The 23,311-nt window shown below is 44.8% G+C and overlaps 1 protein-coding gene and 1 long non-coding RNA gene across 2 annotated transcripts in view; both read left to right on the forward strand.

Moving 5' to 3' along the window:
• Positions 1-23,311, forward strand: part of LOC146811941 (ADP-ribosylhydrolase ARH1-like) — a 127,451-nt gene that overhangs the window by 55,108 nt on the left and 49,032 nt on the right. The gene's annotated exons all lie outside the window — the stretch shown is intronic.
• Positions 16,707-20,597, forward strand: LOC146811942 (uncharacterized). The gene is made up of 2 exons (XR_014966805.1): positions 16,707-19,969; positions 20,386-20,597. It is a non-coding gene; the product is annotated as an uncharacterized LOC146811942 (long non-coding RNA).

Raw genomic sequence — 23,311 nt, forward strand, 5'->3', positions numbered from 1 at the left:
TTCGCCCTCCCATTCCAACAGCTCAGAACATAAGAAAGAAACAACCTCAGGACAGTCATTTAACTACGAACCTCTGTTTAAGAGAGTCGTTTCCGATTTGCGCAAATGGCATCAATTACCTCTTACAATTTGGGGGAGATGCAATATTGTAAAGATGAACATTCTGCCAAAATTCTTATATTTTTTTAGGGCTATCCCTTTGAGGGTTCCCTTTTCATTTTTTAAAAGACTTGATAGCATTATTGGCAGTTTTATTTGGGGCTATAAAAGGGCTAGACGTTCCATTAACTCTTTGAAACTCCCCTACGAGAGAGGAGGCTTTGGACTCCCAGATTTTAAGTTATATTTTTGGGCAGCTTTCGCTAGCCGGCTGCAGAGTTTACTTCAAGGGTCTGGTATGTCGCAAGTTTGGTTAGCATACCAGCTGGCGCTTGGGTCGGAGTATAGGTTTGTAATTTGTAAGATGTCTGACCCGAATTACTTTAAACGGGTTCGTTTTAAGATAGTAGGACAAGCTGTCCGGATATGGCACGATATTGTACGTGCTTATAACATACCGGAACTCCATGAACTCACGTATTTAGAAAGTAACCCTCGATTGAGAGCCCTCTTTGATGACTCGACCTGGAGAAGCTGGCAGCGCAGCGGAATTATTCAACTAGGGCAACCATACGATTCTGATGGTTTTAGATCTTTTTCTTCTCTCAGAAGCGAATTTGGAGTTCCGCATAATGCATTCTTTTAAATTTTTGCAAATACGGGATTTTTTCATTAATGGAAAAGGCTTAGCTGCACTTAGTGGAATCAGTAAGGCTGCTTGCTCACTACTACAGGCAACTGGCAGGGGTTGCATAGGGAAGATTTATAAGAACCTCTTGATGGGATTAAGGGATGATAGCGACCAGGTTATAGTCAAATTAAATCGATCTTTTGGGATCGATGTGGGAAAAGAAGATTTATATAATTCACTGGCCACTATTAACAAAGCAGTTACTTCTATAAATTTAAAACTCCAACATCATCGGACGCTGTTTCTTCTCTATTACACGCCTGAAGTTATTTCAAAATGGGCAACTAATAACCTGTCATTTAAGATACATTGTCCTAAATGTTCATTATATGCAGCCGACATTAGACATGTGTTTATCACCTGCCCGAAACTGAATACATATCGGTTTCAGGTAACTGAGGAACTGTGTAAATGGGCAGGTATGAATATTGTCATCTCTGAAAAAGAGATTCTAATGGGTCTAATAGACAACTCCGGTCTAATATCCAACGCTCTTTTCTCTATTATTATGGCCTGCTGTCGTCTATGCATTGCAAGGGCCTGGATTGACACGAGATGCCCGACACTCATGGAGATGTGATTAATATTGAAAGGGGTTTATGAGATGGAGTTAGCTCTAGCTAAAGCCAGGGGCTCTTCTTCTTGTGTTAGATTTGAACGCATTTGGTCTAGTTTCCATTGGGATTAATTAAATATTGATGTGAAGGGAAAAAAATATATATATATATATATATATATTTATATATATATATATATATATATATATATATATATATATATATATATATATATATATATATATATATATATATATTTTTTTTAATGTTATTATTGGATCTGTAATTTATTGTGCAACTAATGTCTGCCTACATGACCCTCTTAGTTTGCTGAAACTACTGTTTTTTTTTATGTTTTTCTATGTTTTTTTCTTTATTGGCATAGATAAAAAAAAAATTAACAAAAAAAAAAGATATATGATATAACAAGTAACATCATGCCTAACTATTGGCTTTGTAAATGATTGTTAGCTGCATAAAATAAATACGCTGCAATTAGGCCGTGTATATAATATTGGAAAAGCTTCCACTTAAAGCCCTGGTGACACAACGACAATGTTGCTGCTCCTGTGTTTCAAAAAGAGAAGGGAAATCCGGAGAGAAAATGACTCTTTAAAGGATTTCCCTTCCCCTAGAATGCTCACCTGGCATAACGTTATGCCGTTACTGGGTTCGGGCCACTATAGTAATGACTTTTATTCTGAAGGGCAGGGTTAGAAGTACCAAAGAGTACTGGTAAGTACTCGCAGCAATACTGCATGCAGATGTGTGTGTCATATCCTTGAGCTGCCAATGCCACGTAACGTAATTTCTGACCTGATGCATATTGACTTCCCCCTTGGCCGGCGTCTCCCCTGCTAAATCCGAATGGTTTTGTGCAGTTGTTTGTCTGCTGTAGGACAGCTGTCTCCCTATAGGATGCTGCAATAGGAGGGGGTTCATATCTATATGGAATGGAGTCGGAGTCAAACATCTTACTTGCAGAGTAGGAATCAAGCGCTGTCCTCGCAGGACTGTAGGGAATTGACAACAACCTGCACTTTACGCAAGCCTAATAAAAACGGAACTCAAAGCTGCACCAAGCAAGGACTGCTCTTGCCGAACTCGGCTTCCCTCTTTATCCGGCCCCTCTTGTTAACAGCTCCCGGACTGTATACTCTGTCCTTGGCCCTGTGTGTGGTATGTACCGTCGCGCTGTTAATGTTCAGCAGGAATTTTCTATTGACTACGAGAGAGTAAAAATACAGCGGCACTGATCTCCCAGAGCGTAGACGGCATTTAAAAAACCACGCTATACAATGCAATAGGTGTTGCTTTTGGTATTGTAAATAACAATGCCTTTTACTTTTTTTAAAAGCATTGCCATTTACAATGCCAATAGCTCTAAAACTTGAAGTTGCGAGACCTATTGCACTGTAAATGCTTGTTTTTATTTGGTTTCGGAGCTTTTGCTGGTTTCGGTCTTTGTGGTCCCCCACCCCTCTTTCTCTTTACCGCAGTATGAGTACTATTGCCGGGAGTCTTTTCATAGCTGCCACCCTTGTGGAAGCTCTTTGTGAGGTGCCAATCAGTTCTGATTCATGGGCTGTGGGTCCCGTAGTTGTGACTCCTTCCGTGGCCATTTCAATTAACGAAAGTTCGTCTGGGATGTTGTAGGACGACGTCCCCCCCCCCATTGAGGATCGTTTATGATTGAAGGGCTCCAACAGTAGGCCGCGTTCCGTCCGTTCAATCTCATGCGCCAGGACTGATGTTGCTCTAGTTAAGAAAGAGTCAAGTGTCCCGCTATACTTGCGCCCGTTCGGGCTTTCTTGCCCTCTCGTTCGCTCATCCTGTTTTTAGACCTCAGTACAGTCTGTGGTACCAATGTATAATGTTAGTAACGTGAGCCCCGTATTGATACTATTGATACTATTAGTATCCGGTGAACACAGACACAGGACGAAGCACTTTACCTTCCGGGCTCCAACGGACGTGGACGGGCCCGCCCTTGGCCCTGGCGCGTCCCCGTGCGCATCCCGTGCCTGCGGGTCAACGCTTCGCTTTTCAGCACGACCTGCGTGCTAGTGGTGATGGGAGCTGTAGTCTCCTCCTCCACCGGGAGAGCTCCTGTGGGCGCGGTTTCGCTTCCCCGCTCCCCCGGGAATCCTGCTCGCCAGCTACCAGGTGTCAGGTCAGTGTACAATGCACCGCGGGTCAGCGCTTCGCTTTTCATCGCGACCTGCGTGGTAGTGGCGATGGGAGCTGTAGTCTCCCTCCTCCGCCGGGAGAGCTCCTGTGGTGGCGGTCTCGCTTCCCGCTTCCCCGCTCCTCCGGGAATCCTGCTCGCCAGCTACCAGGTGTCAGGTCAGTGTCAGGTCAGTGTACAATGCGCCGCGGGTCTGCGCGACCTGCGCGTTAGTGGTGATGGGAGTTGTAGTCTTCCTCCTCCGTCGGGAGAGCTCCTGTGGTGGTGGTCTCGCTTCCCCGCTCCTCCGGGAATCCTGCTCGCCAGCTACCAGGTGTCAGGTCATATACTGCCCTTTACAAGATGATAGGATATTATTATTCAAAAGTCAGACCTCTGAAGACATCAACTTGCTGAATGTCATTGTTTCAGGAGATTTCTTTGTGTATCACCAAGTTTTTTATTGGAATGTGCTATCACTCCCCCTGGGCCTCTGTCAGTTCTCCGACTTCAGTGGGTGCCTGCCCTGTCCTTGTAAAAGCAATGCTTAACCTGAGTTAACAGTTTTATCATAATCAACCTGCAGTCCCCTGTTTTCTCAGTCCCCAGCTCTTAGTTTCATCATTTGAGGGTCTGTACTTTATTCTGCTATTTATCGATTCTTGCTTCCTTTTCTCTGTGAAACACACAAGATGATGGACGGAATGTTGCACATTGGCAAAACATTCACCCCAGTCACAGATCTGGGTTTAATCCATCGTTATTTTGCTCACCACACCACCCAAGTTCAGACATGGCCATATGCAAATTAGTCTTGACCCTGTGCCTCATGGGAACAGTCCAGCCCGAACTGCCAAGCCATGTCTTCCCAGGACCGGAATCAAGCATCCTAGGACCGGTTTCGGGGTTTCACCCCTCTTCAGCCAGGATAGCTTGAATCCAGTGGCATAGTGAGCACGGGACCCACGTCTGGGCATACCCTTCCCACATAGGGCAAACAGCAAAACACACAAGATGATGGACGGAATGTTGCACATTGGCAAAACATTCGCCCCCAGTCACAGATCTGGGTTTAATCCATCGTTATTTTGCTCACCACACCACCCCAGTTCAGACATGGCCATATGCAAATCAGTCTTGACCCTGTGCCTCATGGGAACAGTCCAGCCCGAACTGCCAAGCCATGTCTTCCCTGGACCGGAATCAAGCATCCTAGGACCGGTTTCGGGGTTTCACCCCTCTTCAGCCAGGATAGCTCGACTCCAGTGGCATAGTGAGCACGGGACCCACGTCTGGGCATATCCTTCCCACATAGGGCGAACAGCAAAACACACAAGATGATGGACGGAATGTTGCACATTGGCAAAACATTCACCCCCAGTCACAGATCTGGGTTTAATCCATCGTTATTTTGCTCACCACACCACCCCAGTTCAGACATGGCCATATGCAAATCAGTCTTGACCCTGTGCCTCATGGGAACAGTCCAGCCCGAACTGCCAAGCCTTGTCTTCCCTGGACTGGAATCAAGCATCCTAGGACCGGTTTCAGGGTTTCACCCCTCTTCAGCCAGGATAGCTTGACTCCAGTGGCATAGTGAGCACTGGACCCACGTCTGGGCATACCCTTCCCACATAGGGCGAACAGCAAAACACACAAGATGATGGACGGAATGTTGCACATTGGCAAAACATTCACCCCCAGTCACAGATCTGGGTTTAATCCATCGTTATTTTGCTCACCACACCACCCCAGTTCAGACATGGCCATATGCAAATCAGTCTTGACCCTGTGCCTCATGGGAACAGTCCAGCCCGAACTGCCAAGCCATGTCTTCCCTGGACCGGAATCAAGCATCCTAGGACTGGTTTCGGGGTTTCACCCCTCTTCAGCCAGGATAGCTTGACACCAGTGGCATAGTGAGCACAGTGTCCATCAACTGTTGTTTTTGCATTTGTCACCCCGAGTGGGACGGGTATGCTCAGACGTGAGTCCCGTGCTCTCCATGCCACTGGAATCAAGATATCCTGGCTGAAGAGGGGTGAAACCCAGAAACTGGTCCTAGGATGCTTGGTTCCAGTCCAGGGAGGACCTGGCTTGGCAGTTCGGACTGGACTGTTCCCATGAGGCACAGGGTCAAGACTGATTTGCATATGGCTGAGTTCAAACTGGAATGGCATGGTGAGCAAAAAAACGATGGATTTAGGCCCAGATCTCTGTACTGGGGTGAATGTATGACATTGTTCTGCATTCTGTCCATCAACTGTTGTTTTTCCTTTTCTCTGTGGCCAGTATTGTGATGCAATCTAGGAGTCATTAAGGTAACAATATTCGTTAGGTAACAGCTGGCAGTACACTAGATCACCTCGAGTTGGTTTATAATGTGGCTGCAAGACTGCTGGCAGGTTTCAGAAAATGGGTTAATTCTCAACCCACAGACTTCATGGCATCTAAATTCACTGGCATAAATTGGGCAGTCACCTTACCCTTGCCTTGGTTCAAATGTTAGTGACCTGTAAAGTTGAAACTGTAAACAGAGTTTCCGCCATTGTTGGCAGCCAGATTATGGAAATCAGTACCTCTATTCCTGCGTGAGCAATACTACCTTTGGAAATATAGGAACCCGTGCAAAACCTGGCTTTTCCCTTTGTAATCTCCCTCTTATGACTGCCTACTAGTTAGGTTGATTTTATCTAGTGTCAGGAGGACTAGGCATACATGTGCTTTACAAATAAAAAATTGCGTGTTGAAATTCTTCACTTAATACTTAGTGATTCCTACATGTCAGGCCCTCTGTTTAATTGTAATGCCTCTTTGGACGATTTAGCATTAATTCTAGTATTGTGCACTGGCTTTGCTATAAATAATTTCAGTACACCTATTACGTTTCAATAGGCGATTGGTGCCGGATTGAGATGGTGGCACATATTATGATTTGAAATATTATTGCTTTACCTCTAGAACTTTTTTCAATTCTTAGAATAGTAATAATGCTTACAAAACTAGACTTCACTTGGAATCCCGTTCATTTTAGTAGTGAATTTAACAAGAAAACAAAGCAGTTCTGAATGTTTATAGTCACTAAAAAGACTAAATTCCTCCAGTAAATCTCAGAAAACCCTATGACTTTTTTCTCAGCTACATCACTTAAAATGGGTAGGTTGAAAATTACATTCTCATCAATTAACTGGATGCAGAATAATGATGAATTCCGTTGTAAGAAGTACTATAGGTTCTAATTCTAATTTTTTTTAAAAGCCTTGTCGAGAGCAATTGTAACGTGGTTTGAAAAAGTAACACACAACTTTGACATATTGCTTTATTTTATAAGACAATGTAAATATTACAATTTGAAACAATAGCTTCAACTTTTGATCATGTTAGCAACTCTCTGAATAGCCCAGGATCCAGTGAAAATTCCAGCTTCCTTCTCTTGGAGGGTCTGGAATTGGCACCTTTTTATACAGAAATGGCTCTGCCATGGAAACCATTTATTAGATTATTTATAGGCACTCCAATGTTGAGGTGTCTTACTGTCATTGAGAGAACGCCACTTCAAGATTCTGCTCTGGCCAATCGAGGATTTTGATGCTGTGTCCTTGGGTACCAGCTGAACGGAATTACAACTGGTTGTCATCCACACAGCAATGGAACCTAAAACGCTACAGTCAAGATCTTCTTTCACTGTTGCAAATATACATTGAAAAAATTGGGCAAACAAAATGACTCCTGCGGAACTTCACAGACCACTGAGATTGAATATACAAGAATGAAGTAAATGAGCTAGTCATTTTATCCGAGACTCCAGCTTGAGTCTATCTCACAAGTTAATATGGCAAGTGGTATGAATTGCGGCAGGAAATTTGAGAGTCTTGCTGTTCCTGACCGCTTTTGTGTAAGTTGTCCCGTGACACCTTCCACAGCCACTTTGGTGCTTTTGTCAGAATCTAGATTCCATTTCTTAGGCCATGCTCTATATTTATGTGGTCGCCCAAGGGATCCTACTTTATCAATAACCATAGTCCTGAATGGAACTTTGAGTCTTTTAGTCTAAAATTGCTAAAAATGACATATATTGAAGGTTTTCCCAGCCAATATAAATCCATGCCTGTGTAATGTTCCTTGGCAATAAATATGTTCAGAAGAGCCATTCAGTTCTGACAGTTAGATACATGAATAGATCTGAGTTTTCAATAATGTCCTTGGTTGTAATTGCATCCCCCTTGCAGCTAGAAGTCTTACAGCCACATAAATGATTCTTAATGTCAGTTGATATAATAGAAGCCTAGTAAGTCTTCAAATGGTTATGCTCCCACTTTGAATTATTGTAGGATCCGAGGAAGAATTACCAAGTAGCGCTGACGGGATCTGGACTTCAATTAAAGTCCCATAAGCAGCTACTAAAGTTTCTTTAGAGAATATTAATAACCATATTCCCAAGAAGGTCCTGTATCTTAATGCTGAAACATCGTGACTAGAGTAAACAGATTTTCAACCTCCCTCAAAATGGTGAAACAATTCACTAGCGGACAAACTGGTATCTTTGCTATGATGTGTATAATATTCCTTTTTATGGGTCTTCAGTCGACAGCTTTAACTGTCTGTTGGCCAGACTTGTTGTTTCGAATATACATAGAGTGGGTTTCAGGTCAGCCTGTGCTCATGATTGGATGGCTTTGATGTCTGTTTCATTTGTCTCCTCTTTATTCAATGCTTTCCAACCTAGTGTTTGTCCCACCAGGGAGCATTTTTCTCTCACAGTGTCCTGATTGGTTGACTTGATTCCTTCCACTGCTGAAAATGCTTACATTCGAGGAAGTACTTTCATCAATTCATGAGTGTATGTGTTTTCTTGCTTGCACTGCTGTGTCAAGTCACCTCCCTTGCACTCTCACCCTTCACTCTCTGTCTTGCTACCCCACTCTCCCCAGCTCGTCTGTTCCTTAAACTAGCTCTCCCTGATCAGCATTTAAAAGAAATATTGTCAACCAGCGTTAATCTTCATTGCACTCCTGCCCTTTCCAGCTTGGCGTCACCTTCCCCATCTTCTCTTCCTCCCGCCCACTCCATTCGACTGCCATTATTTGCTTTCGGTGGCTGTCTTCATCCCCTTTGCAGTTTCGCCTGTATGCTCATAGAAGGAAGAGCAGCATCACCAAACTTTTCAAACTAGCTACAACTCGCAGGCAGCTAAACTGCGCCATACACAAGAGTGCTCTGGAAGCAATGAAACAGACCCTTCTCCATCACAAAAGGGCCTTTGAAGGCCTATTTTTAAGGCAACTATCTATTACCATTAAAGAAAAGGCTCGCTCATATTCCTTTGCGTAGGTCTGTGCCCCCCACTTAATCTTTGAGTTTTCACGCTCCTCCACAATCCTCCCTAATGGTTCTAACTTTTAATCACTTCTAAATATTCAAGGACGCCATATCACCTACACCCTCTTTTACTTACCATTTGTGCGGCTTCAGAGAAGTATGAGAAAAGCATTGCCTGGACCAATAGCTTTCAGGGAAGAGACCTATTGACTTTGCCAGTGCTTGTTTAATCTTAGTAGCTTTTTCCCAACGCAACAAAGGAGGTATGAGTTGATACATATCCTTGATCACTTCTTTTTAGGTGGTCACTGTGCTCACTATTGTTGTAGGCAGAAAACGAGCCCTAGTCAGGCGCAAGTTGATGTTAATACAAGAGATGTTTTAAAATATTTGGTATTCATATAGCTGTCCATTATTTGTCATCATTAGCCCAAGTCCCAAGGATAAGTATTTTAATGACATTGGTGTGTGGTTTGTCCTGTGTGCATCTGCAGGAACAATTGACACTGTTAATTCTTGAATGGGGCCAGTGGGGTCTTACAGTGCATTGTTTGTACTGGGCTTTCGGGTAAACCAGAGCTATCCCTTCAAGTTCGCATCTCTGGAAGACAAGGGTGACTAGATGTCTGTAAATTTCACGGACCGTTAGTTATTTGGGCCTCTTGTCCACGATGATCCCTTTCACAGATGCCTTTTGTTCATAATTGTTCATTAGAGCAACCTGCGCTGTCCCCCTGCAAGCAGGCTCAGAGTTCTGTAACTCTCACTACAGGGACCAGCTCCCATTCCTGCTGTGAACTTCATGGGCCTGCAGCTGCCCCTCCCCGATCTGGCACAGACTTCTATCGGCTCATTATCATTCTGATTGCCAGCCAGTTGTCACATACAGAATGATGATGGGCCTCTCTGTGCAGTTACAGCATTTTCTGGAACTCCTCCTGCCACAGCTTAGGGAATGGCATTCTGCTTTTGTTCAGGGGCTGGTGTCACCTCACCAGAGGCCAAGCTCTGAAGCTCTGAGGAGGTGTGTGTGTATAGTAGCATTTTGACACTTCTTACAGGTTCAAAGGCACAGAGTTTAGACCCATTGTGTTCCAGCAATTTATAGGCTTAAAACATCAGTTAACCTCTGGTGATTAATGTATCTGAGAGAATTGAGTTTTGTCTTGTTGGAGTTTTGACTTACCATGAAGTAGCGCAGAGGGATAGTGTGCCTCCAGCTAAGCACAAAGTGTTTCATGCAGATCATTTGTTTTTTTTTATGTAGACAGCTCAGTGGGTAACTGTTTTGTCACAGGGACCCTTTCGTTAATTGTGGTTCATAAGATACTATCCTAATATAGCACAGTGAGCTGTGAACCAAAACGAAACAGCAGCCTTACTGTTTTTCTCTAATCTTTCATTATTTTAAGATTGATAAATAGGGTTCCTTTGGATAATGATAATTACTTTTAGTAAACACAACCCCAACATTATGTTTTAAATCCTAAGTTTGTATTTCTCTAGACTAAACAGTCTTAACATATAATGTTTACCAGCATGTATGACATATGACTTCTATACGTTGTATTCCTCATTGTCTTAAGCAGGGCCACTGGAATTATGCGTCTATGGAGGGCCAAATGTTGCAGCGGGGTTGAGTAAATTATGCAGCAAGAAGAGGCAAATTATGTGGCATAATGCAGCACATTGTGTAATAGTATTACTTTTATTACTTAATTATTTTATCATTTTTAAACTTGTTAACACTGTCTGGGCATAGCTTACAACTCATAAGTGCCAGTTTAACACACAAATATATCAATAAGCAACAGAAAGGTGGCCAGTCACCCTTTGCAAAGAGCGTTCAAGTGTGCGGAAACGTGTTGCTGCTATTTTAGTAACATTTGAATTATTTGAGCTAAAATCTGCAAAATATGCGGCAGATGATGGCTTTTGCGGCAAATGCAGCAAATCTATAATTACAGGAAAATCGCAGTGGCTGGACAATTGAATACTTCCTGTGGCCCTGGTCTCAAGTAACTTTTCCTATACATGAGGGGGGCGCTAGGTGGCGCACGTGTGGAATGGCCGACATTGTGTGAGGCTCCCGCTGCCCGGTGTTGAAATCCTTCAGTTGATCCTTCTCTATTGCTAGTAACCGTCTGTAAACGGCGGATTTGCGATATTTGTGTACTGCAGCAGAACCGTGGAAAGTTTCAGGCGAGTTGGTGCCCGACAGCGTATGGTGCCGGAGGTGAAGGATACTGCCGCTGCGAAGCTCAGAACGGTCAGGAGCTGTGACCTGGTAGAGCCAGCCTGCGCGAGGCCGTGGTGCCCACGAGGTGCACAGGCCTCGCCTACCCGGGTGAGTGAATCCGCGCTGCAGCACTGGATTTAGGCAGCAGTGGCGCCAATGACCCAGCGGGGGGAGAGCTATGTGAGCAGATTGGGTGGCAGACCGGCCATCTAGAGGCAAACACCAGGCACTGTGTCGCGCTGTCTGTATGACCCCCTGCTAACAGCGGACAGCATTCAGTTAATCTACCGACCCGCTGCTGCAATGTCCAAGAGGCTTCTACTTTACAAACTTGCGCTAAACTGTCTGTAGGCGACAGAACTGAGAAGCTAGTGTGCTGAGGCAGAGGCGCCAAGAATTTCGGGCGAGTTGGTACATGGCAGTGTCTGGTGACGGGGTTGACGGGTCCTGCCGCTGCGAGACTCAGAGCGACTAGGAGCGGCGACTCTGCAGAGGTAGCCTGCGCGAGGTCGTAGTGACCACAAGGCACGCAGGCCTCGCCTACCCTGATGAGTGGATCTGCGCTGCAGCGCGGCTAAAGGCGCCGCGACATTCGCCGCAAACATTGGATCTGGGCAGCAGTGGAACCGATGACCTAGCAGGGGGAGAGATAAGTAAGCAGATCGGGTGGCAGACCGGCCATCAAGAAGCTACACCCGGCACTGCGTCGCGCTGTATATGTGACCCCCTGCTTACAGCAGATATTCTTCAGCTAACCTGACGGCCTGCTGCTGCGATATTGAGGGGGCTTCAGGCTTAAAGTGAAGGAATGTTAAATAGCATGGCCCTATAGATTTGCGCTCAATACGTGGCCTGCAGAGATTAAAGCGAGTTGGCATCAAAGTGTGGCTGAGGGAGGCGGTGATCACACATACCGCCATGAGGCCTGGGGTGCGACAGGATCGGATTGCGAAGGGCCGTGGCTTCGGGGAGGAGCGCAGGCCTCGGCTGTCTCCCGCTCTGAGGATTCCAAGGTGCAGAGCCTTAGGAGGTGCTGATTCGGGCACAATGCCAACCTGTTGAGAAGCGCAGCGAAAGGTGGACGGAAGACGGGCGGATCATTTAAGGTGCAGTAGACGACGGAACGCGGCGCTTGCTGTGCAGCATTCGTGGAGGCGCCATACGTCTGCGGGAGCTGGTGGTGTGGCGCCGCTACTCTTGTCGGCATTGGCCATAATACAGCGCGCACACAAGCTACATGCTGAGAACAGCACGGGCCGTGGAGGTGCTGTCGTCGCGCGCTGTGGGCCCTGCAAAGGGAAGACATCTGGGATTCTGCGCCCTGCTATAGGCGCGACCTTGTCGGCGCTGACGTCTGCGTGGCTGACAGTGGTGGTACCACGAGGAGGCGAGGAACCGCACAAACACTGCGGAAGGGACTACGCTAGACAGCGTACTCTGCCCTGAGCACTACACGGATACCCCGACTAGCAGGAACACTACTGATACGCAGATTGACGAGAGTAGCGAGGCACCTTGCCCTGTACCACAACAGTGCCTAAAGTCACCCACCTGTGTGCTACCAGAATGGGGACGCCGGATGCTAGGCAGCCTCGGATCCACTTTGAAACTAAAAAGAATACTAGAACAAACCTGGAGAGCGACGACATTAACGCAGCGGCGGATACCTAGAAGCCCCCCGCCGAACCTGAGGACGATATGAAGGCCATTTTGTTGGAGGTCCGGCAAGGCATTGCAGCTATTGCCGACAAAATGGATGTGATGAACACGCGCATGGACAATATTGTTCGTAAAATTGATGGCCATGAGGAAAGGATCAAGGAGTATTTCGGACGCAGAAGATGCCAACACACCTATACAGAGCTCAGTAATCCAAATGGACCAGCTATTAAAAGTCATCGCTGCCAAAAACCAAGACATCGAAGCGAGGAGTCGCAGAAATAACATCAGGGTCCTAGGCATACCAGAAAGTACCAACACGGGCAAAATGGAGGTATACATTGAGAAACTTTTGCTGGCGGTGATAGGCGCGGAGGCCCTCTCCTCTCAACTCGTGGTGGAGAGAGCGCACTGCTCTTTGGGCCATAGACCCCCCGTGGGAGATCCCCCACGTCCCATCATAGCCCGTCTCTTAAACTACAGGGACCGTGATGTTGCCCTTCGAGTGGCACGGGAGCAGAAACAGCTGCACTATGAGGGGGTGCCGTTCACCATCTATCCGGACTTCACCGCTGCTGTACAGGAAGATAGGCATCCATTTCTCTCGGTAAAGCAGAAGTTGAGACAGGCCCAAATAGAGTATGCACTGTTATATCCTGCCCGCCTTCGCATTACCTATCAAGGTAAACAACCTTTCTGCACAAAACCTCAACAGGCCGAAGACTTCCTGAAACAGCTAAAACGGCATAATAAAGCATCACACTCCACTGACGACTCACCAACACTAGCTACCTCGGACATATACTGACAGGGCCTGTCGAGGGGAGCTGATATGCTTACACCAGAGAAGGGTATATTCTTTGACTTTGATTCTTGAGGCATGTTTGACATTTTCTGCAGGACATTGAACAGGACAACTTTATATTCCAGGTCTGGCATTGGAGTCGAAAGGTACTGTACACCGGGCGCCCTCACTCCCTCACTGGTGTTGACAGCGTCATCCCACACCCCCGAGGGAGTGAGTGACACTCGTGTGCCACTTAGATATAGTCCCCACTCGGGAGGGCCCTCTTCTCAGTTTCACATCTACCCAGACGGGCTCCAATTGCTCTGGTAGTTTGGGGTTGTCGGGATAGGGAGGGGTGTAATTTTCTGGCATGTTCGGGATGCTTCAGTGGGAGGGGGAGGTAGGGGGGGTTATCGTTCAGAGTTTAGTAATGGTTCTACTATTTACAGACAAACAATACAATGCTCGCACAATTGTTCTAAGCGCGGCAAGTAAAGTCTTGCACATTGCCCACACTGTCACCGATGGGCAGTATGGCTGACTAGATACCTGATAATCGCCTGGGGATTCTGTCTTGGAATGTATTTGGGCTAGGGGACCCCAGGAAGCATAGACAGAAAATTACATACCTAGATCGCCATAAAATTAGTATAGCATTCATACAGGAAACACACTTTAGCCCACAACATCCTATTTCATTTGCGGGTAAATGGGCAGTTCAGACTGTTCTCCTCATACTCTTCCTATGCACGGGGTACAGCAATACTCATCAAAAGACACACGCCGTTGACACCCCAGGGAGAGATCATAGACCCGCAAGGGAGATATGTTATTGTATGGGGACGCCGGGGGGCGGGCATTGTCACGGGATGTCCCAGGGTATTTGTCATATAGTAACACAGGACCCGCTGGTCAATTTAATATGGCCTATAAATTAGGCTGGCAGGGCAAGGACAAGGGTCTCATACTTCAGGTGTGGACAGAACGGGCCTGGGGCCCCCTATGATACAAAATCTACCCTCTCTCACGCTCCGCTCGATTCGTCCGATACAAGTTGGACACCAGATGCCTGTGGCTTGCAGTTTGCAATAACTGATGGAGTGGCTTAAGGTTTGCGGGCTCCTGGGGTAAGTTAGGAAGAATAGCACGCATGCCTTGTCGCAGACGCACATATAAGAAGAGATCCAAAGAGGTGGGACGTACGTCCCCGAAGAACTGCTCTGATGTGCAGAAAATACCGTTGTGGAATAGCTCTCCCCAGGTCGGAATGTGTACACGATTGCATAGTTGTCGGAAGCCTGTTTCCTGCAGTAGAGAGAGACGCGGGTGGTACGACAGGGGTAAAACTGAGGAGTAGAGTGTCGATTCTTCTAGGGTGTGCATAATATAATGCCAGGCGTCTACCGTGCTTGTGAGGGTGGTTGGCGCAGTGTCCCGTGTGTGAGGGGGTGGGTGTATCATCCCATAGAGCGGGATGGGGTCCGCTAACCAATGTTCAACATCCCCCTGGTCTTTCGACATACAATGGGCTGCATCCTTGGCTAGTACATATTTTAAGGAAGTGGCCACCGCAGATGTGTCAAGCTAAAGAACATAGGAGATTTATACATGTATATATAGAATTCCCGTACAATACCCATTTTTCTGCTTGCACATGCAATTTACGGCAGGCGCCTTGCCTGAGATATGAACTTTCACCTAGCTCACGTACCGCAGTTACTGGAAAGGGCGTCACCATGTATGGTAAAATATTAGAACCATACCGTAAGTGACGAGGTAGAAGTGGCGTGAGATGACGTTATTGTAGGCGCTTCTCATAGCCTAGCCTAAAAATCATATAAAATGGGAGCTCACACAATCCTCGGCGGACTACCTCGCTGTCTGTATGTAGTTAACAGGCTGTGTAGGTTTTTCCCCAAGAGCTAAGAGCTCTTGTCTTGTCTTGCTTAAAGTGTCTTGCTCTGCTTTGTTTAAAGTATCTTGTTCTGTTTTACCTATATGGAATGTCATGTTCTGTTAACCATTGTTCTCTTCACTTTTGCATTTAAAATGTTTTGTATTGTAATTGCAGGATTGCTCACTCTTGGGTAAACGTGAGTGTTCCTAGGTAAAAGTGTTTTACATGCTGAAAACATTTTCCTTGATGTAACTTATGTTTCTCATAATGCATTTATAAAGGTGTCTTTGAGGTTTAGTCTTTCTCTCTCTCAGACAGTACAATAGTTTTAATACGGAAATACCAACTAATCCATGTGCCTATCTGGATTCTGTATTTTGTATTTTATGCCTTTGTCTTGAAGTTGCACCTTCTAAGTAAATCTGTTAAACTTTCAGCCTCGGTTCTCATGGCTCACATATCTGTTTCCCTCATTTTTAGAGCAAGCGTTCCCAGACACCCCGGCTCAAATTAAGGTGCCCCTTTTGTCCCTAACTCACTCCCTCGCTCACTCCGTGAAGGCTCCCGGGGTTCTGTGCACAGCCCCCTGCCCTCTTGACCCTTAATAAATCTTCCCTCCAACTAGCACGAGGAGCCCCACAGCGCTGCCCATGCACATTGGACTGCAGATCTGGGCAATGAAATAACAAGATGAACAATGGCAATATTGTTGTTCACAAACTGCACACATATCTGCTAGTTGCAGGCTACGTATAATCCACTACAAGTTCCTACAGCGAGTATACTGTACCCCAGCCAAGATGTGTCGGTTTGGGTTACGGGACACAGACCACTGTGATAGATGCAGCAGTCCGGGGGCTGGGTTCCTGCACTTGTCCTGGGAGGGCCCGCGGGTGATGGAATACTGGGTGCAAATATTTGCAGCTCTAACTGACATGACGTCTCTAGCGTTACAATGTGATACCCTGACTGCGCTCCTAGGCTACACTAAACAAATCCCTAAATCATACCGCCGCTACATCACACTCTCCTTATTGTTAGCAAAACGTAGAGTAGCCTGTAGGTGGGGTAGAGGGCACGCCCCTAAATTTAAGGAATGGTTGGATGACATGGTATATTGTCAGGAGCAACTTGCAATACACGCGGAGACGCTCCCCCGCACTTCGAGGCCTAGAAATATTTGGGGTCCTCTCACGCACTGTTTGTTGGCATACACTGCGGACCCTCCCCCGGACAAATCTGACACCACTGATATATTTAGCAGTCCACCTCCCACAGAGCAGTCCTAGAAGGTAGGGGGTGGAAGGAGTCCCTAATCCATGTTGTTCTAGGATTGATGTGTTCGCGTTTATGGATCGCTATGGGAGACGCAATTTAAGGTGGACGTCTGCTATAAATGCTGTCGAGCAACTAAGCCTCCTGTGAGATATTGGAATGCATCGCAATGCCTGTAGCTAATACTGGCAGGGAACAGATCTGTAAGGTGATAGTAGCCAACGAGAGCAATATGTACTTAATGCATTTTTCTGTATGTCTGTAACCATTATTCTTCTGTTTTTTTAAAAACAACTTTTCCTATACATTGGCTTACACACTTATACAAGCCTTCGTGTCTGCATAATATGTGTAATATAACACAGTCCAACACCCTACTCTACCCTACATACTTGGAATGATTAGCAGGGTAAAAGAAATTAGCCATACACGAGAGAGGGTCTCTGTAGAGATAAGGGGCATCATTGGAGGGTGGCACTGATTGAATGCTTGGAGGAGTTCCGGTAGGGGGCGTTCCACAGCAGAGATTCTCACACCATCTGGCACTAACACTAAAGCCAGCCCTGTCAGGGCCATATCTTTCTTTCCTGTGGCCTGTGCAGTGCCCCAGGCCTGAGGTAAAAGCACTTCAGCTTATTGTGGAACGGGATGATTGGAAAGCATACGCGATGAACGAAGATATTTAATTGTATTGTAATCTCTGTTTCTGTAAAGTTTTTACTTCAACATTTCCAGTTAATGGAGAACAGTTAGCTCAAGGAGAAATGCCTACAAAGGTTGACTGATGTGTTCTAATTCCAGAATCTTCTAGTGCCACGCTGTAACCTGCCAGACAAATCTTCCTGGCTGGAACCTTGGATGGACTTCTTCCTCATTCTTTGAAAAATAGCCTTTTCTTAACAGTGATTTTCTGCCTATATGTATAAATATGCTGTTTCAGTTGCGCAACCCTAGCCAAAAGGCAGAGGAGCACTGTACAAGGTCCAAGACAAAATTTAAGTCTGGACACCTGTGCCAAATCTTTGAGGAATATATTTACTAACATTTCATGCAACACAGTGCAGTAAGTAAAGATGCTCTGCTGCGTCGCATGAAAGCGTAAGAGTAGAGTAGCACCATATTTTCAAAGATATGGTGCATTGGAATTGGGATTAAAAGGTCTGATATGCGAGTTACAAAGTGAACCCTCATATAATCTCTCTGTTCACTCCCTATTCAACCTCTTCACCTCTTGCTTCCCTTTTCTCTATCTGTTCCCTCTTCTCCCCTACCTAGCCATTCGTCTGTCCCCCACATGCTTTTTCTTGGTTCCCCCTACTTTACCTTTTATATGTCCAATCTACCTTTTTTCTCCTTTCAACCTTCTCTGTCGCTCTCACCATCTTTCGGTATCTGTTTTTTGCTCTTTTCTCTGCTCCATATTATTCTGTTGCCATCTTTTCTCTTTTCACCATCTGTTTTGTCTTTCAGCCCACAGGCCTTCGCTTGCTTTACTTTTCTCTCACTGTTCCAACCTTCTGTCTCTCCCTCTCAGCATATAGCCCTTTCCCCTTTCTCACAATAATTTCTCTCTCTTTTTCACACACTCTAATAGTGCTACTGCCTTTGAACTCTAAGTCTATGTTCAGGAACAAAGTGATGCTTCTGGCCCTGTTATTCATTATACTGGTGTAGAATTGTGAAACCTGCCTCTTATGTCAGCTGTCAAAATCTGCCTGTAGTGTTTGTTTACTAGTTTTTTCATCTTTAAATCTGTCCAGCTATTTGTGAACGTTTGCTTAACACTCCAATGTGTAATTTTGGCTTGTACTTCTGTCAGCTGTCTACTTTGTAATGGCGAAACGTCCTCAGATGTGTCTCTAAAAATGTCCTTTCAGGCTGAATTTTGAACTTGTGTCCTTCATTTTTACTGTCACTGTCCAGAATTTGCTCTGTTGCCAGTTGGTTGCCCTATGGAGGACTGTTAGGTTTAGACTGGAGTCAGTCACATGTCGGTACATTGGTATCACAGACTCTTCCCCCCGCGCAACCAAACTTTCAAAACCCTGTTAGATAACTTGCCAGATCCCCGAAAACTGCGATCTTTTTTGGTGGCTACTTAATTCACAAGAATGAAATGAAAGCCTCTGTGAATGAAATGTACGTTTAGAGCGTGACTGGTGGCCAAAAAGGGTGGGCGAGCACTGAGTGGGATGAATGAAAGTCATACTGGCGACCCTGCCACGTGTTTATGGACCATTGGAATCTTCCCTCTCAGCAATATGAGGATGATACCCAGATAATCCTCCACACAGGGAAGGACCTCGTGAAACACACGGCAGATCAGTCTACTTATCACAGATCACCGTGAATGAGGGGAAGCAAACTATGTTTCACTTGTTCTAAGAGGAAGGTGTTTGTGTTTGGCAACGTCGGCCTGGACCAGCTGCTGTTTGGTATTCCTCTGAACCACTATGCAAAGTCTGGAGCATGGTGATCATATTGAAATCATCTCTGTTCTTTTTCCAAGCACACGGCTCTGGCCGAGTACACACAGTTAAGTGAATGCGCTCAGCAGAATTCTGATAGAACTGCACCCAGTCTAAAGCTTAGCAGTTAGACTATTCCTGGACCTGTATGGTTTACCAGATAACTCCAGTGTTAAAATCCGTACTTTGGCACCCTGAGGAACAAAGGATAGCCATGAAGATGCTAGGAACATCTCCCCAAGCATGCCAGTCATAAGGCCCTAAACGCACCAGCAAAATAAATTGTTACTTCAAAGCGACCTGTTACCTGATATCTGCAGCAAAAAGTAAAATCACTCACTTAAGGTGACCACTTTAAACAAGTCATTATGAACATCATCTCCAGTCCCGAACATTTTACTTACAGATCATGGTTTTTAGGTGTTAATCTTCTTAGAACAATGTAAGTGAAACAGGGCTACAACTCGACTTGCGCACAAAAGTTCAGGAATGGAAACCATATCGTTAATGACCTTCAGGGACGTGGTCAACTTGCACTACAGCGTTGTTTGAACAAATATGCAATGGAGGCAAAACTCTGGTAACACGATTCCCAGAGATGTGGTTGAGAACTCCATAGTGATAGATAAGGAGGGCCATTACAGCTACAGAAAGGGGCTGAAAACTAATCTCTTCTACCAAGATTACGCAGCCTAAAGAAGAATTGGAATACTGCTTTGTGTAGCTGTGACGTTTATTCTTCTCTCACCGTTTGTAGCCCTCCCCTGGAGCAGGGATTCAAGGAAAAGAAACTTGCTCGGATCATTAACAGGTACTAAAATAAGAAATCGTAGATAAAAGAAAACTAACATACACACAACATTTACATATGGGGAAAAGAGTTTTTATGCATGCTTAAATAAGAAAGCATAATTGCTATGTAACTGAAATCCCGCTTGAAACCGAAAATTGTTGTGCGCTTTTGCGAACCAGAACCGCGCAAATAACCATGCGATTAACCCATGTGAGAGGGAAACTCTCACGCATGCGCAAAGAGTTACTAACTGTAGGTCTCAAGGCACCGCGTGCCTGGCATATGCTTTCCTGAATTTAAAGAGATCTGTCGCTGCTAATGCTTTTGCTTAACAAAGAAGAAAGTAAGATGGGATAGCGTAGAAGTGGGTGGTGAACAGTTATAGTAACACATTTGAGAAATTAACATCTGTGTATGATTCCTCTATTAAATAGTGTGCGTTTGGGCCTGATGTGCTAAGCCAAGGGAAAAGATGGCGGTTAAAACGTAACACAAGTTGAGTCTGCACGCTGAAGTTTCGAAGTGACCTGCTGACCAGACCATTGACAGGCTGCCAAGAGCCAAGGACAGACGCCTGGGTATGCTCTTCAACTGTAGAACTACATATACATTTTTATCTAATATGTTTCTTTGAATGTTTGTGAAAGGAAATGAAGAAGAAAAATGAATAAATTAAATGGGAAGGGTTTGTTAGACAAAAAAGTTCATTAAGAAATCGAGAATGACGGCATGAGGAGATGACAACTCCCCTGCCCCTGCCCAATCACAATCCATGGTCCAATGAAATATGCAACTTTTGAGGCATGGACATGCAGAAATAAAGACTATAACTACAGTGATTTAAGTTAAGAAAGAGGTTGACGTAGATGCTGAGTGAGGTGTAGGCGAGAGCTGCTGCTGGAAGAGAACAGACTAGGAAGATTCAATCCTGAAAGACAGCCTGATTAGATTGAAGATTTGCTGAAGAATATCGAGGAGGGCGAGAGTGTAAGAGAGAGTGCACCTCGGTGCGTCGGGGTTCTAGAGAAGTGTAGTAACTATCCTGCACCTGTCCTATAGTCTTTGTCTCCTGACTCTTAATCAGGTGACCTCCACCAGTCCTTTTGGTAAATATTATTCTATCTTCAATTTGCATATGTTTTGCAAATGTATGAGTTATTATGTCTTTTGCCTCTTCATCTATCACTCCTAATGCATTAAAATAGTTGAATGTGTCTGTAATTTGAATGTAATTTGATAAATGAATTTTTCTCTCCCATGAAAGTTGATGGAGTTTGCACTGTGAATCTGTACAAATGAGCGTTCATTTTGAATGAGTTATTAGATAAAATGTATTGAATCTTACCCGGAGTCTGTGATTATTTTATTGAGGGGCATAAGATAAATTAAGTATTTTGTTAATATCACCATCAACTACTCGACTAATGGTCCATTGACCAAAGGAAGAGTGTTGATCTGTGAAAGTTAGTTAGACATTGACTAACTTGGATCAAGGAGAAAATAAAACTTGACCCCCAGCGAAACGGTCAGGAAACTTGAATGTGTATATGGGCCCATTTTTGAGTAATTTGATGATTGTGAAATGTTCATCCTGGCTTTTCGCTGGATCACTTTTTCTGGTAGCAGAGTGATGGTTATTATAGATTAGTTTGCTGATTATTTAATTGACTATATGTTTATCACAAAGAGTTAGTGTCCTGTTCTATGTTGTCTGGAAGCACAGGTACAGAGATACCTGGGAATCCCGGGAATGGAATTTAGATGAGTGTGGTTAATTGAAATCACACTGCAGAAGGTTACTCGTCTGTTGTCATAATACTGAGAAGCTACGTAGGGCTGCCAGTATTATAGTAGGGAATATATTGTATAAGAGTAGAGTGAGAGTGACAGCAGAGGGCCCGCCTGTGAAGCTTTGGCCTTACCCAAAGGAGGAGTATCCCTAGAGGAGTAGCAGGTGCTCCCCGAGCTTAAGTGAAGGGTAAACAGTGTTTTGTACTCATAGTGACAGGAAGGAATTTTTTCCTTTGTAGCGAGTGGTGAAACTATCTTTGGTTTAGCGGATCAGACAGAGTAGCGCTGTTTTTACGCTGTTACTAACAAGAATTTTTTTATAAAGAAAAAAACTAGAAAATACATTATTGTATTACCTTGTGAAGGGAGGGTCAGTAGCTGGAGTCAGACTGACGTCACAGAGAGCCGCGCTGGTATTGGTTGAAGCAGCGGGCGTGAGAAAACTGCCATTTGTAAAGGGAGGGTCAGTAGAAGGAGTAATACTGATGTCACAAGAGCCGCGCTGGCATTGGTTAGACAAGTGGGTGTGTTGTAAGCTCTGATTGGTCAGTAGACAGGTAGAGTTCTGGTATTGGGTGAAGAAGGGAATGCGTGGTGGGCCTTGATTGGATTGTTGGTGTGAGTCGCGTAGGAATTGGACGAATGTTGGCTAATAGGTTTAGTGAGAACACGGAAGAGTTCTTGGATTTTGTCGAGTAAACTAAATAAAAGAACGAGAAAATGAAGTTGATTAATAAGATCAAGAATTTCTTTAGGAAGGACAAGCGCATAGTAACTAGGGAGGGAATTCTTATGCCACCCCCTAATACGCCTGCTTCCTATATGATGGTGGAAAGTGGATATCATACGTGTGTATGGTTGGAAAATTGGGTGGAGTATATGAAAGATGATGTTGTTTTAGCTTTTCCTGAACATGGTACATTTAATGTAAGAATTCTTCAGAATTTAAGAAATAGGATGAATTCGTTAGAACCGAATCCTAGGTTAACACAGTATGAGGCTTTGGAAGAATGGGAAGTTGAGGCATTTGAGCGTGAGAAATACAGAGGAGAAATGAGGATTTTTACCGAGATACCCATTTGAGACTCGAGGAGATCAGATGAAAAGATGGAGAAGAGCTGTGGTAACAGAGGGTTTGTATCCAGTATTGATGGCTGAAGATCAAGAAGGGAGCAAATGTAAAGAAAAACGAAACACCTAGGTGTGGCAGGAATAGGGTGTAATGAATCTGATGATGAGTTATTGGAGGATATTTTAGTAAAAAGACCTCCGCCTTATCAGGAAAGTGCTAGAGATACAACTCCAAGCGTCCCTATGATGGGAACTCTATTGGTTCCACAAGTTCTATATGATTCAACAGTCATTCGAGCATCACAAGAAAAGGAAAGGGATGCATTGAACAAAACTAAAGAAGAGATAATTCAGAAAATAGATCAGTTAGGCTTAAATGCGGAAGCACTGACTGGACCAGTAACTATTGGTCCTGTTATTCCATTGTATGGTGATAAACGAGGTACACCAAAATCACAAAATGTGGTAGTCTCACAGAATAGTGCTAGAAAGGTGATA

This window comes from Triturus cristatus, chromosome 7 (assembly GCF_964204655.1).
Source record: "Triturus cristatus chromosome 7, aTriCri1.1, whole genome shotgun sequence".
Classification (NCBI taxonomy): Eukaryota; Metazoa; Chordata; class Amphibia; order Caudata; family Salamandridae; genus Triturus; species Triturus cristatus.